The 13,062-nt window shown below is 41.0% G+C and overlaps 1 protein-coding gene across 7 annotated transcripts in view; it reads left to right on the top strand.

Annotated features, from left to right (window-relative positions):
* Positions 1-13,062, top strand: part of dgkb (diacylglycerol kinase beta) — a 159,280-nt gene that overhangs the window by 85,617 nt on the left and 60,601 nt on the right. The window lies entirely within an intron of this gene.

Genomic DNA, 13,062 nt, shown 5'->3' with positions numbered 1-13,062 from the left:
ATGCAGGCAGGAAACCGTCAAGGGTTGGACGGACCTTTTTGAAAAATGAAGTTTGACCTCTTATTGAAGGAATACTGAAGACAGAAAATTCATTTTAAAAATCTTTGTAATCCAAATAAAGCTTTGAGTGCGAGTTGGAAGCAGCTGACCACTGTTAAGTTGCCTATGGCAGTAATTTCTTGTGAGGGCTTAGGGTTTGGGCAGTTTGCTGTGTAATGTGTGATTTCAAAACTCTGACTTTTGTTTTATGTGGTTTAAAAACAAAACTTTCATCTCTGCACAGTCCCAACTGTTACAGTAATGGTTGCCTTTTTTTTAACCAAACCCCCAGAGAGTATAACACTACACTCTTGTTCACTACCACATTTTAGTTAGCGTGCATAAAGAGAAAAACAAAAACAAAAAACCTATTGACATTTTTTATCATGTCCCTAACAAGCTTGGTTATAAATTGACCACTGTAATTAAGTGGAACAGCTGTAGCAGTTAATATTTTGACTTTAACAACAAATGCTTTTTAGATAGAGTATTTGCTTTTGTAAGGACATTTACATAATACATCAACAAGAATGCCATGATCTGCAACAATGTGTCTGTTTACACATAACACAACCTTCCCTGCCAGTGAAAAACTACTTATGTGACATGTCAAAATTTTAGTGCAAAGTTATTTTCCCTGTAATTGTTTAAAAACACACGTGGGCTTGAACCTGTTTGAGAGTGTAATGTACACTCTTCAAACATGCTTTAGTTAGCAGATCAATTCTTCTACTGCCCACATGAAGTCCTTATTAATATCATAAACCAGTGAATTAATAAAGAGAAGGGAAGTCGCATCCGAGGAGAGTAGGTGGAAAAAGAGAATGGGAACAAAATCAATAAATGTCCACGTGTAAAGAGCCGTGCATATTAATTGAAGACTGGCTCTTCCCTCCCCCCCGGCAGCTTTGCCAGAAACCCCTAAAACGTATTAATTTCATTGACCCGTCTTCTTATTGCCTGTGTACTACAGGACAAACAACAGGTTTTATTGTTGTGAAGAATTCTGGAAGTACGTGTCCGTCTGGTTTGGGATGTGATCCCAGTGGACTTGGCATAAGATTAAAGTTGGAGGGAGATCTTTTTTCCCCTGTCTGCTTTAATTGATGTAATATCTGCTAATAGAACTGTGGGATTTCTCAAAGTACACATACCTAGAGAATGCACTTCAGCTTGCAAGCTTGAAGAAATGCCAGTGACAGAAGGAAATACCAGTATGCCATGTTGGAGGGTTTAAAAACCCAGAACTATGCTGAATGCCTTTCCACATTAGATAAATCTCGGGGTTGATGCAGGGTTGAAGACTGGCGATGATTCACACTTGAAAATTTTCAAGCCCACACCAACCCTACGTCAACTCCGAGATTGATTTCAACCCGGGTTGTACTCAACCCTGCTCCAGGCCAGGGTTGAGAATTTCCAACCTGGGTTGAAATTTTTTCATGCTTATTTCCAGGTTGAACTCACCCTGATAAGCTTGGTTCGCATGAAACAAGTGTGAAACAGCTCTGGGTTGAATGCGGGGTTGAAAAATCCAATTTTCAACCGAGGGCAGATATGGGGTTCGCCCAGAGTTGAGTTCAGCCCGGGTTGAGAGGCTGTAGTGTGACAAGGCTTTGAAAGGGGATGGAGAGACAGTAGCACTGTGTCAAATTGACTGAAATAGGACTGTCACTGTTTGTTATTTGTTTGTTGGGATATTGGGTTGTTTGTTATTTTTTTTTCAATTGACAAAGACAATTTCCTCAAATGGCAAGCACATATGATACACTGTTCATAGGCTCCTCCTTAATGTTGTGTCTGAAGCTTCAGGTCTACAGTTTCAAATAAACTTTTTATATAATTAATAATTGTAGATAATTATCTACATGGGCATGTGCTGATAATGGACATGGCCATAACCCTGGAAGCTAGTTTTGGACATGGATTTACGTGTAGCTTATTTCTTAGGAGGGTTTAGGACATCAGATTATCATTGTTTATCAATGTCGTAAATAGATCTAAAGTTGACCCTCTCTATGTAAACCATCCTTCTCACACTGTTTTTCTTTATATTGCTGCATGTGTTTGAGCACTTACATGTACTTTCATGTCAAAATACCGATGGGGACTTTAAGCATCACGTAACTGTACCGTATTTTATGTATGAAGTGTAATAGATGCGTCTCTTTTCAACGGAAACTTTGTAAAATCTTGGGGATTGTTTTTCTCCCTCAGTTTGTACTCCTCTGCCTTGTCATGCATGGTAGTAATGTGGACAGTCTCTGCTGAGATGAAATGATGTGAGAAATGGGTTTGACATGGAAGTGGATGATGGCTTTCACCCTCCCAATGTTTCTCCCCCCCCCCTATTTCTTTCTATCTTTCTTTCCTTATCTCACACCTGCATTGACGTGGTCTTCATGCATTTATGCAGTGGCCCAAGCATCACCAGCCCTGCGATTGCCAGCAGATTTGACTCAGGGGGCAGAATTGCTTTATTTATGTCGGTGGAGTGTGTGTGTGGGTGCTTGGTCACACAATTCAAAGAGACAGAAATTTGATCAAGCTTTGATTAATTTGTTTTTGTTTTCCCATCATTGTCAAAAGTGAAAAGTTATTGCCCAGAACATGGAGAAATGGTGCTGTCAATTGCTTTGGAAAAATACAATGTTCGTGTACTTGCTAACAATTTTGTAGTTTTTCTTTTCAACGTACATGTACATGTATTCGAGCAATGAAATTCCCCTGAGTCTATAAAATCAAAGGGTCAGATATGCTATCTGCGATGTTTACTTGAACAGTTGTGGTATATTTATAAATGTATATGCCACAACTAGCTTGGACTACATTGTATATACTTACATGCATGTATACATTGTGCATAGTTATGTACACATATGTACTCGTGCATAATAGCATACAGTTACATGTAATAAAAATGAGCACTAAACCCTTTGGCCATCATATGGAGGTTTTTAAAGCCTCCCAACATGCATTGAAGTGTGGTAGATGTTTAGCAAAGGCATCATCTGCAGTTGCTGTGTTTGTGAATGATAAGTGAGTTTGCAGATGATTTTAACTTGTGTTTGTTTCTGGTTGGATTGTAGCCCTGCCGGTGCATGTTGCTCTGTAAACTGTTACACAGCAACATATACGATAAGCTGTAAAGTAAGACTTGCTCTGACGCAACATCTTTCACAAAATGCTGACGGGTTTGAACACCATTGCAAAGACACTGGCAAAGCAAATTAAGTTTCCTTTATCGCTTGCCGTGAGAATCAAGCAATGAAAATGTTCTGATCGGTGTGAAATTTGAAACAAATGTGCCAGAGTTTATGGCAAAAAAATTATAACTGAAATGTGTCCAGGGATATTTGATACTGATGACTGCTTTTGTATCACTTTAGTTTTTTTTCCCCATCAGTGGCAATCAAAAAACATTTTATAGATAAAAGTAATCTCATATTGTCAAAACTCCTGTCCTCTGTAGTTGGTCCATGTCATATCATGTACAACTGCTACCAGCATATTTCGGATTACATTACTCTTGCTGTGTTTGTGCAAACCATTCCATAGCTTTGCACAATTAATTATTTGGCTTCCTCAGCCTGCTGGCCCAGAGCATTGTGTGAGCCGTGCAACTCGCATTCTAACTTTTCCTAATCATTTATCAAGCAGCACAAAGCAGACTATGTTTTTTTTCCCTCTCTCTCCAGTCCACACTCAGTTCCGTTTCCACCGGCCACACAGTCACCATGTATTTTATGACAACACGCATTCAATACACCCTTCCCGTATCGCTTCTTGTGTTTTGGCACCTAGAGTAGTTGCCTGTTGTCAGTGGGACAGTGTAAAGCTTGTACTGTATTCACTCCCTGGAGAATCCTTCACATACAACATGAACCCAACCCCGCGCGCTTCTCGTATCTCCTTTTGCCGCTAGTCCACCCCCGCACACTAACTCTGGCAAGGATCTGTCCCCACCGAGAATTGGTCGTGCATTAGCGTGGAGGCTATAGATATATGGGTGTGATTTTTTTTTTTTTTTTTTAAAGTTCTTTCTGTGTTGGACATTGAACCTTATCGAATAAAGCTAGGGATATCCTGAGTAAAAGCCAAGTCGGGATACGAAAATGCTGTAGGGTCAACTGTGTACATGGATTCATTACGTGGACACTGTTCCATTAAAGGTGCCTGCATATATAAAGCGTACATGTATGGGCGAGCTGTAAAATAGCTATATATTTTTATTGCCACCTCTGCTTCTTGTGTAGTAGTTTGCCGTGTAATGAAGTACAGGTGCAAGTATATGGAAGTAGTGAACAGAGGATGATAGAAACAAATTGAAGAAAGGAATATTCACTCAAAATTTGTCTGAATTTATATCAGCCTGTTGAACTGTGTGGAAGGCTTACAATTCTTCACAAAGTTGCCAAATTGTATTTAAATATAACACCGTAAAATGTGAAATGTAAAGTTTGCATGTAAAATTGCCAGTGTTGATCAATACTGTAAGCAAAGTACTGTTTTGTCAGAAAACAGGAATTGTTTCTGGGATTAAGGCCACAACTATCATTGGTTTACTCTTTTAATTGATTGATGCTTCAATTATTGGGTTACCCTTTTTATCAATAAATCAAAAACTACTGTGAAAGTAAAGGCTTTCTTTCAGAAAGAACAAGAAATGGCCAAAATCTTCTTAAAGATAACATGCAAACACGTGAATATATTTCAAAAAATGTTCGCCAAATGTGAGATGCATGTATAGGCGAACTAAGTTGATAAATGATAATCTGCATTGTAGAGGCACCTTATCAAAAAACTTGATCTTACATGTTAGACAGACTGCTCGCATCTCTGTTGTTGTTAATTCAACATTACTCGTATGTTAAAATTGGAGTGCCCCAAAAATATATAAATAAAATAGTTGTCTGAAACTGTGATTGAAAAGGAAATGATGGATCACTGGATAAAATAATTGAAAATTTCCATGCTTAAATTTACAGTCATCATCAAACTCCATTCCCCTAAAAGGCACAGCAGTGATGCTGAAAACCTTGACACTGCTACATGTATCAGTAGTAGTCGGGAAAACACAAACCAAACATCTCCATGACAACCTGAAACAGGATGTGGTCAGGGCACAGTCTCCAGGATAGAGTTGACACGTCTGTTATCACTGCCTAGAATTATCGCCCTATAAAGGCACTGTCATAGGTATAAACTATGTCATTCCAACGTCACTGCTGGCGTAAATGTGGGGGCCATGCTGGAGGTGAGTCACACCTCTTCCCACAACATACAAAGGGCAGATCCTGAAGCACATTTTTTGGGGGGAGGGGGAATTAGAAATTTTTCATGGCCTTTCTGAGAGATGAGGCTATATGTATATCGTTACAGCTTTTTGTAGCTTTTAGAAGGAAGAGAAATATTATTGACAAAAATTTTGGCTTTTTCTCATGTTTGGGGGAAAAAAAGTTCCAGGGGTGGGGGCGGAGGAGAAGAGAAGGGGCAGGCTATGGCCCCGTTGTTCGCTATCCAGCCACTGCAACTCCCTTCTCTACACCCATGGAGTGGTGTAATACACCGATTGCACCTGCCAAGTCACATGACTTACAATACAGTACATCTCAGGTATTGTCTACCAAAAAGCAGATTTTCGTTATAGTACTCAGCACATCAGTAGTCCGAGTAGTGTGCCGACCTTTGGCTTTAATTTTTGGTGACACTTATGACATATACTTTGCTATGGGAGGACACTGATTTTGATGTTTGCTATACCCACTCTAGGTCACGTGACTTAGTGGGTACAATTGGCCTATTTAGGTGAGATTTTAGAGGGGGTACCCAGAGTGCAGACATTTTATTCAAGGGGGCACTGAAAGCAAACTAATTGTAGTTTGTGCAAGTACACAGACTGTGTACATTTTAGCATATACCTCTGCAGGGATAGGCTTGTGCCCCTCTGCATGCCCCCTAACCCCTCCCCCTTAATTCACTGCCTGTGTGCATCTTAACTGCTGAAATCCTGCCCCATTCCTAATCGTCTCCTCCAAAACTTTAATAAAACCCCCAATCACCTTCAAACTGTCAGCAGCGCCCATCCTTTAGTTCTTTGAATCTGTCAGGGAAGAGAGACAGTGAGATAATTACGCACATCGCCCTTGACATTAGGAGCTGGCTGGTGAGACCTTTCTGTATCTGCGCTTTTCTCCCTTCTCCCCACCCTGGCCGCCTTCTCTTATCTGTCCCAGAAAACCGGAAGCAGATTTAGCATTGGGGAGGCCTTGCCGAGATTTCTATTAGCAGCTGCTGTGCTTCCTGCGGCGTTGGCCAGTGACTTTATTTTTGTTTTTATGAAAGAGTTGATGACATCTGTCCCGGGCATCTTCTCCAGGACTGTTGCAGAGCAGATCGTTTGGCATGAGATTTGTAGCATCCACTACTTTGATGTTTCTTGAGTCCAAAATACAAGACCTGGGAGACAGTGCTTAGAACGTCCATAGGGTCAGAGTCATCTCGAAGTTGACTATGCAGAGTGACTGGGTATATAAATTGTTTTTCATGACCAGCTTGTATTTGACATCAAATAAAGCTCTGTCTGTCAGCACAGGCTGGATCCACTTACAGTGTATGTATTCAGGAGTGCTGTGTCCGGTCTTGTACATAAGTTTGTACTTCTTTTCCCATGAAATTCGCCCTTCTTTCTCATTGTTCCTCTCCAAGGATCTGGATCTTGATACTTCAGGGGGCACATCATTTTGAGGAGGGTAATTACACTCATACTCAATTGTAGCAATTGGATACAATTCAGGATACTTTTTGGGCAGTTTCATTGGCAAAAAAGAAATCTTTTTTACGAATGTAGAATTACAGAATGTGCTGTACATGTACATGTACCCAGTGAGGGCTTGTCATTCAAGCAAGCTGATCCATACATTTCAAATGTACAGACAAAATGCTGTTCGAAGTGTTTTTGAGTTCTTGTTGGACAGGAACTGGAACTTTTTTCCAAGAATAAAAATGGGAGGTTTTCCTTTGGGTGTAAATGCTTAACTTTGTGGTGTTTTTACGACATTTGATCTCTTATCAAGCTGCGCTCCAAATGGTGTATGCATTTGGTTTCCCGAAACCACAAATTCATGTATTACACCATAAACACTCCCCTGATGTAAACCTTAATGTGGGTGGTTTCTAAATTAGAATGTAAGCTCATGATTCAGCAATTGGACTGTTTTGTCTGGGTCATGGGAAACTACGTACAGGCTCCGGATGTCTGTGTTTGCATTTAAGTGTTTGATTTCTTCTGCTTTCTTTTTCCAAGCCATTCATGATTGGGGCCTGCATGTTTTTCATGAATAGTTTTATATTCTTTAAATTGTACATTTAAAAATAAATGTTTATTTTCTCATTGTATGATATGATAAGGGTAATGTTTTCATAGATTCCCAAATAAATTATAGTTCCCTAAACTATGCTCACTATGGGTGAATCTAAACAAACAACTTTGTTGCTAATGGGCTTATTCACAAGCAGGTCAATTTGGATCATGCTATCTGAACCCACTTTATTTATTGAACACTCTGAAATGGGAAGGAGCCTAACTTTTACTGTGATATGCGAGTACATGTACATTGCTAACCTCACTTTGAAAAAATACTATCGTTTCCATTTGGACTATAAAAGTGACATGACTTTTTCTCCAAAAGTTGAAACTACCCATCAGAGCACAAGAATGGTCATCTGATAATTTTCCCAGTTGCATCAAACTCGCTTCCATGCTTAGTACCTTTTTTTGGATAATTTTTACAGGGATTGCCTCACTTTCGATTCAAGATGGCCAGTGCTGCTCTATCTGTTGTTTCTTCCAAAGCTATGGCTGTGAGAATCTGTTGTGAAACATCCTCCACTGATCTCAGTGTGTTTGATGAAATTTGTCACTAAGAGCTACATGTACATGTACCAGCACATACATGTATGGACGGCCCAGATTAGTATTTTGGGGGAGGGGCGAATGGGGGGGGGATCTGATGGAATACAACTGTTGGCTGGGTGCTTTGTCGTATGGTTTATGTATGATTTACATGCAACTGTCCTCGACACGTAGGTCAGTAAATACCTAGTAACTTGATTTTGGAGTTTTAGGAAAGAAATCTGAAACACTGTGAGCTGAAACAGCACAAAGATGAAAAACCAATTTGTAACAGTTAGAACTGAAATCTGAGAAAGGGCTGGATGTCGTGCACTTTCTGTTGTAAGCTGCCAGACAGGCCGGTATGATACAGTCTCCAACTGGTTTTTGGTAAGTTGTAATGCTAGACTGGCTCACATGTTCATCACCAGCACACCAGTAACTGTGAAGTAATGATGCAGAACAGCTTTGCCAGTGAGAAGAGGCAGATTCTGCCAGTCTCTTCTGTTGCCTTGAAACTTAAAGTGATGTTGAGAGGACTTTAACATAAACCTGCTAAAATCTAACATTTTTATTGAGCAGTACAGGTATTCTAGTAGACTCAGTAGATTGCTTGCAATACTCGGAATGGCTTGCATAGGGTATGGTCTAGCAACCAGAAGTTGTGGATAATTGTCATAGATTGAATGCAAGGCACTGGGTTTTATTAAATAGTGCAAATTTCATTCCAGAAATTCCCACGTTGGAAGCCGATTTTGACAGATAGTTTAAGAAGCTGTCTGTACTTCTGTCTGTTTTAAGCCTTTGACTTTTTATCAGCAGTTATACCCAGGAGACCTCTCTATTGACAGTCTATCTCATGACTCTGGCAGTCCTCTCTGTGCTTGTCTTGACTCGGTGGAGAAATTTTGCAAAAAGCCTCCGCAACTCGTCAACATTTCCACTGATTTGTCATTTGGCCTCTTTACACCTTGATCTGAATGGAGCAGGGCACCAAATGTGCTGGTCTGATGGCATGCACACCAGCCAGCTGTAGCAAGCAATACAAGTACCTTTGCCATCATTAAATGACAAATGAAAGGCTGCAATTGGCTACATGACCTTGTTAATTAACAACTTGGTATCTGTTTACCTGCCCCCTGTGTACACAGCCAGGGTTTTGTACAGACAGAAAAAAATATGTGACCTCATGTCTTGCAAATAAGGTCAGTTGGAAGGCATTGAGCTGGGAGCCATACAGTTGATGAGGTTTTAGAAAATCAGAATATCTTTTCCTTGGGCTGTGAGGAGTTTTAGTTTAAAACTGGCTATTACTTACAGGGTTATTTGTATAGGGTAAGTGATGGAGGTAGTTGTGCTCCAAAACATGTTTCGGTCATGGAATTAAGACCTGTTCTCACAAAGGGAAAGGTAATCAACTCATTCAGTTTAATTGGGTTATCAGAAATGAGCGCACAGCTGTACAATGTTTCCTTTCCATGGCTTAGACAGGATCAATGCAAGTGGGTAGAGCCAATCAGTTTTTCAAACATTGTTTTAGTTTTATATCTTTTTTTACTTGATAAATCCCACGTGTGTGAGGGCACGATGAGTATGCATAACTCTCACGCTTGGCAAGCCAGAGTTGGCAGCCCCGGCGTTTGTTGCACACTCTGTGGGCGGAACAGCTGTTGTTTGCATCTGGTCTGGAATCCAGATCAGGGGGCATGAACTCCTCTTTGCCTTTCCATCTCCCTGGGAATTCATTTGGAGTCCGTTTTTGACATTTGTTGGACTTTACGTTTTCCAGAAGAACCCGTGCTTTTTCATAAATGTACTCACACATCTTGTATGTTGTGGTGGTTAAATATGCTGTGTACATGAATGTGCAGTTTGCCCACATGTAGAGTACTCATTCTTGGATGACAGTGAATGTGATGATTGGGCTAATAATGATTACGGTGATTTCTGACTGATGGTGCATTGTATAGAATGACAGAAAGATTGGGGTCTTAACTCTAACAGTTGAACATTCCACACACCCTTGGAGATTAGGGTTAACATACCCTAGATATTTGGGTTATCTTTTCAGTAATCATTCTTCAGCACAGAAATTACATCAGTACTAATAATGGTGCATTTGTTATCTGTAAAGACGGCTTTCGTAAAACAGCCCAATTGAAGTTAAATTGAAGTTAAAGAAAAAAACTAAGCAGGTCATACATGAGTAATTACACTTTATTCAGACCCAAATCCTGCAGGCTTTGGCGGCTGCTCTTTAATTATCCATTTCCTGTGGACAGATTTATAGGGGTGTATAGTACATTGCCGCTTATCTCTTGCCCAGTGGGGTTTTTAATAAAAAATGGTGTGGTACCTGGCTTAAGGACACCCAGAAGCTATAGTGAAATTAGGGTAAACATTGATTCCTCATATCGATGACCAGTGAAAATGACTGGAGGTTCTGACTCGTGGTCCTTAAGCTGGCCCGCCTCCATTTCCTGGGTTAAACAAAGTAAGAAAAGACTCAAGCCGGATCCAAAATGCTTGAATTCATCCAGTAATGGCATCTGTGTGTGTAGAAGCGGAAGAAATTACTTATTGTTGCAGACATGTACGTCCTATTGTGTTTTCTAAATAAAGGCTTTGTCTCACACTTATCTTTTCCAAGATCCCTAGCAATTAATCTTATGTGACTTTTTTCACATGTTTGTTATTTTTTTTAAAGGAAAAAGAACATCCTAAGTTCTTCATTTTAGGCTGCTTTGTTCTACAGCCTAATAAACCATGAATTTATTATCAGTTCCTGTTTTTCCAGTTTTGCACAATGGAAAAAAAATGCTTCAAACTCTAACTCAAAAGTAGTGTGGGTGACTCATGACTCGCTGTGTGACCAGAGGTTGATTCACATTTATGCATAGGGTCTTGCACCTTGAATTGAGATATTTAGTTAGTGAATATTTGTGAGGGAGCCAAGCCCTTTCTCAAAGATCTGCTCTTCTCAAACTGGGGATTCATCTCTGACCTAGTCATTTGAAGGTCTTTAAATGTTGGGACTCCTTGAGAGGTTTGATTTTTGTTTTGGCGTCATATATTGCCATATACCAAAAATTAAAACGCAACCCACATTGTGTAGGGCTAAAGCCATGGTTGGTGACAAACGTGAAATTTACAAAATGTCGTTTGTCTCTTTAATTTGAGGAATTCTGTTCATGTTAAAACCACACCAGAGAAGCCAATTAATTGTGTGATTAGGGACTGATATTGGAAACACTTGAAAATTCTGTTTTGGGCGGTACTGATTTCTGTCTTCTGTCGGGGCATCCATCGGTGCGTCCGGCATCCGTCCATCCTCAACTGTTCAAATGTTTCCTTGCAGGTCCATAGGTGTTAAAATGTGCCATTGAGTGCTTGTTTGCTCCTTCTTGGAATTCCATCAGTATTTAAATAGTCTCATCTGGCATTTATGCTTAGAAATTTATGAATTTAATGAAAAAATTATAAAAGTTGAATGTTAAAATTTTGAGTTGTGCCGTCCGCCCTCAAATGTTAAAGTTTTTTCCTTGCTGGGCCATAGGTGTTAAAATGTGCCATTGAGTGCTTGTTTGCCTCTTCTTGGAATTCCATCTGTATTTAAATAGTCTCATCTGGCATTTATGCTTAGAAACTTATGAATTTGATGAAAAAATCATAAAAGTTGAATGTTAAAGTTCTCAGTTGTATTGTGTACTTGCCCTGTAGAGTACACACAGCACATATATACTGAGCACTCCTGTAATGTACATGTATGTATGTATGTATAGACATTGTTTAGACACATACAAATGTACATACATACAGTATGTGGGGAAAATGTAAGAGATGGGGCGGGGAACTCTTAGTGACAGATTAGTATGTTTGTTGGGGGGAGGGGTATCTGTAAGAGGATCATGGGGACAAAGTACAGATATGTAGAAAGTGGATGAAATGCTGGATAAGGTTGGTGTAATGGTTGGGCTGGATTAGTGGGATGATGAGACAGCCAGAGTAAGAAGTGAAGGGAATGATAGCAGGGGGTGGAGTAGGAGATAGATAGGATGATGGGGAGGGGGAAGAGTAGGAGAGGGATAGGATTATGGGGAAGGGTAAAAATAGGAGATGGATAGGATGATGGGGAGGGGGAAGAGTAGGAGATGAATAGGATGATGGGGAAGGGGAAGAGTAGGAGATGGATAGGATGATGTGGAGGGGGGAAGAGTAGGAGATGGATAGGATGATGGGGAGGGGGAAGAGTAGGAGAGGGATAGGATGATGGGGAGGGGGAAGAGTAGGAGATGGGTAGGATGATGTGGAGGGGGAAGAGTAGGAGATGGATAGGATGATGGGGAGGGGGAAGAGTAGGAGAGGGATAGGATGATGGGGAGGGGGAAGAGTAGGAGATGGGTAGGATGATGGGGAGGGGGAAGAGTAGGAGATGGATAGGATGACGGGGAGGGGGAAGAGTAGGCGATGGATAGGATTATGGGGAGGGGGAAGAGTAGGAGAGAGATAGGATTATGGGGAAGGGGAAGAGTAGGAGATGGATAGGATGATGGGGAGGGGGAAGAGTAGGAGATGAATAGGATGATGGGGAGGGGGAAGAGTAGGAGATGGATAGGATTATGGGGAAGGGTAAGAATAGGAGATGGATAGGATGATGGGGAGGGGGAAGAGTAGGAGATGGATAGGATGATGGGGAGGGGGAAGAGTAGGAGATGGATAGGATGATGGGGAGGGGGAAGAGTAGGAGATGGATAGGATGATGGGGAGGGAGAAGAGTAGGAGAGGGATAGGATTATGGGGAAGGGTAAGAATAGGAGATGGATAGGATGATGGGGAGGGGGAAGAGTAGGAGATGAATAGGATGATGGGGAGGGGGAAGAGTAGGAAATGGATGGGATGATGGGGAGGGGGAAGAGTAGGAGATGGATAGGATGAGGGGAAGGGGAAGAGTAGGAGATGGATAGGATGATGGGGAGGGGGAAGAGTAGGCGATGGATAGGATGATGGGGAGGGGGAAGAGTAGGAGATGGATAGGATTATGGGGAAGGGTAAGAATAGGAGATGGATAGGATGATGGGAGGGGGAAGAGTAGGAGATGAATAGGATGATGGGGAGGGGGAAGAGTAGGA

The sequence above is a fragment of the Acanthaster planci genome, linkage group LG08 (assembly GCF_054643075.1).
Source record: "Acanthaster planci isolate LZ-2023a linkage group LG08, COTS_SCS, whole genome shotgun sequence".
In the NCBI taxonomy this organism is placed as follows: domain Eukaryota; kingdom Metazoa; phylum Echinodermata; class Asteroidea; order Valvatida; family Acanthasteridae; genus Acanthaster; species Acanthaster planci.
This window is presented reverse-complemented; position numbering and strand designations above follow the sequence as displayed.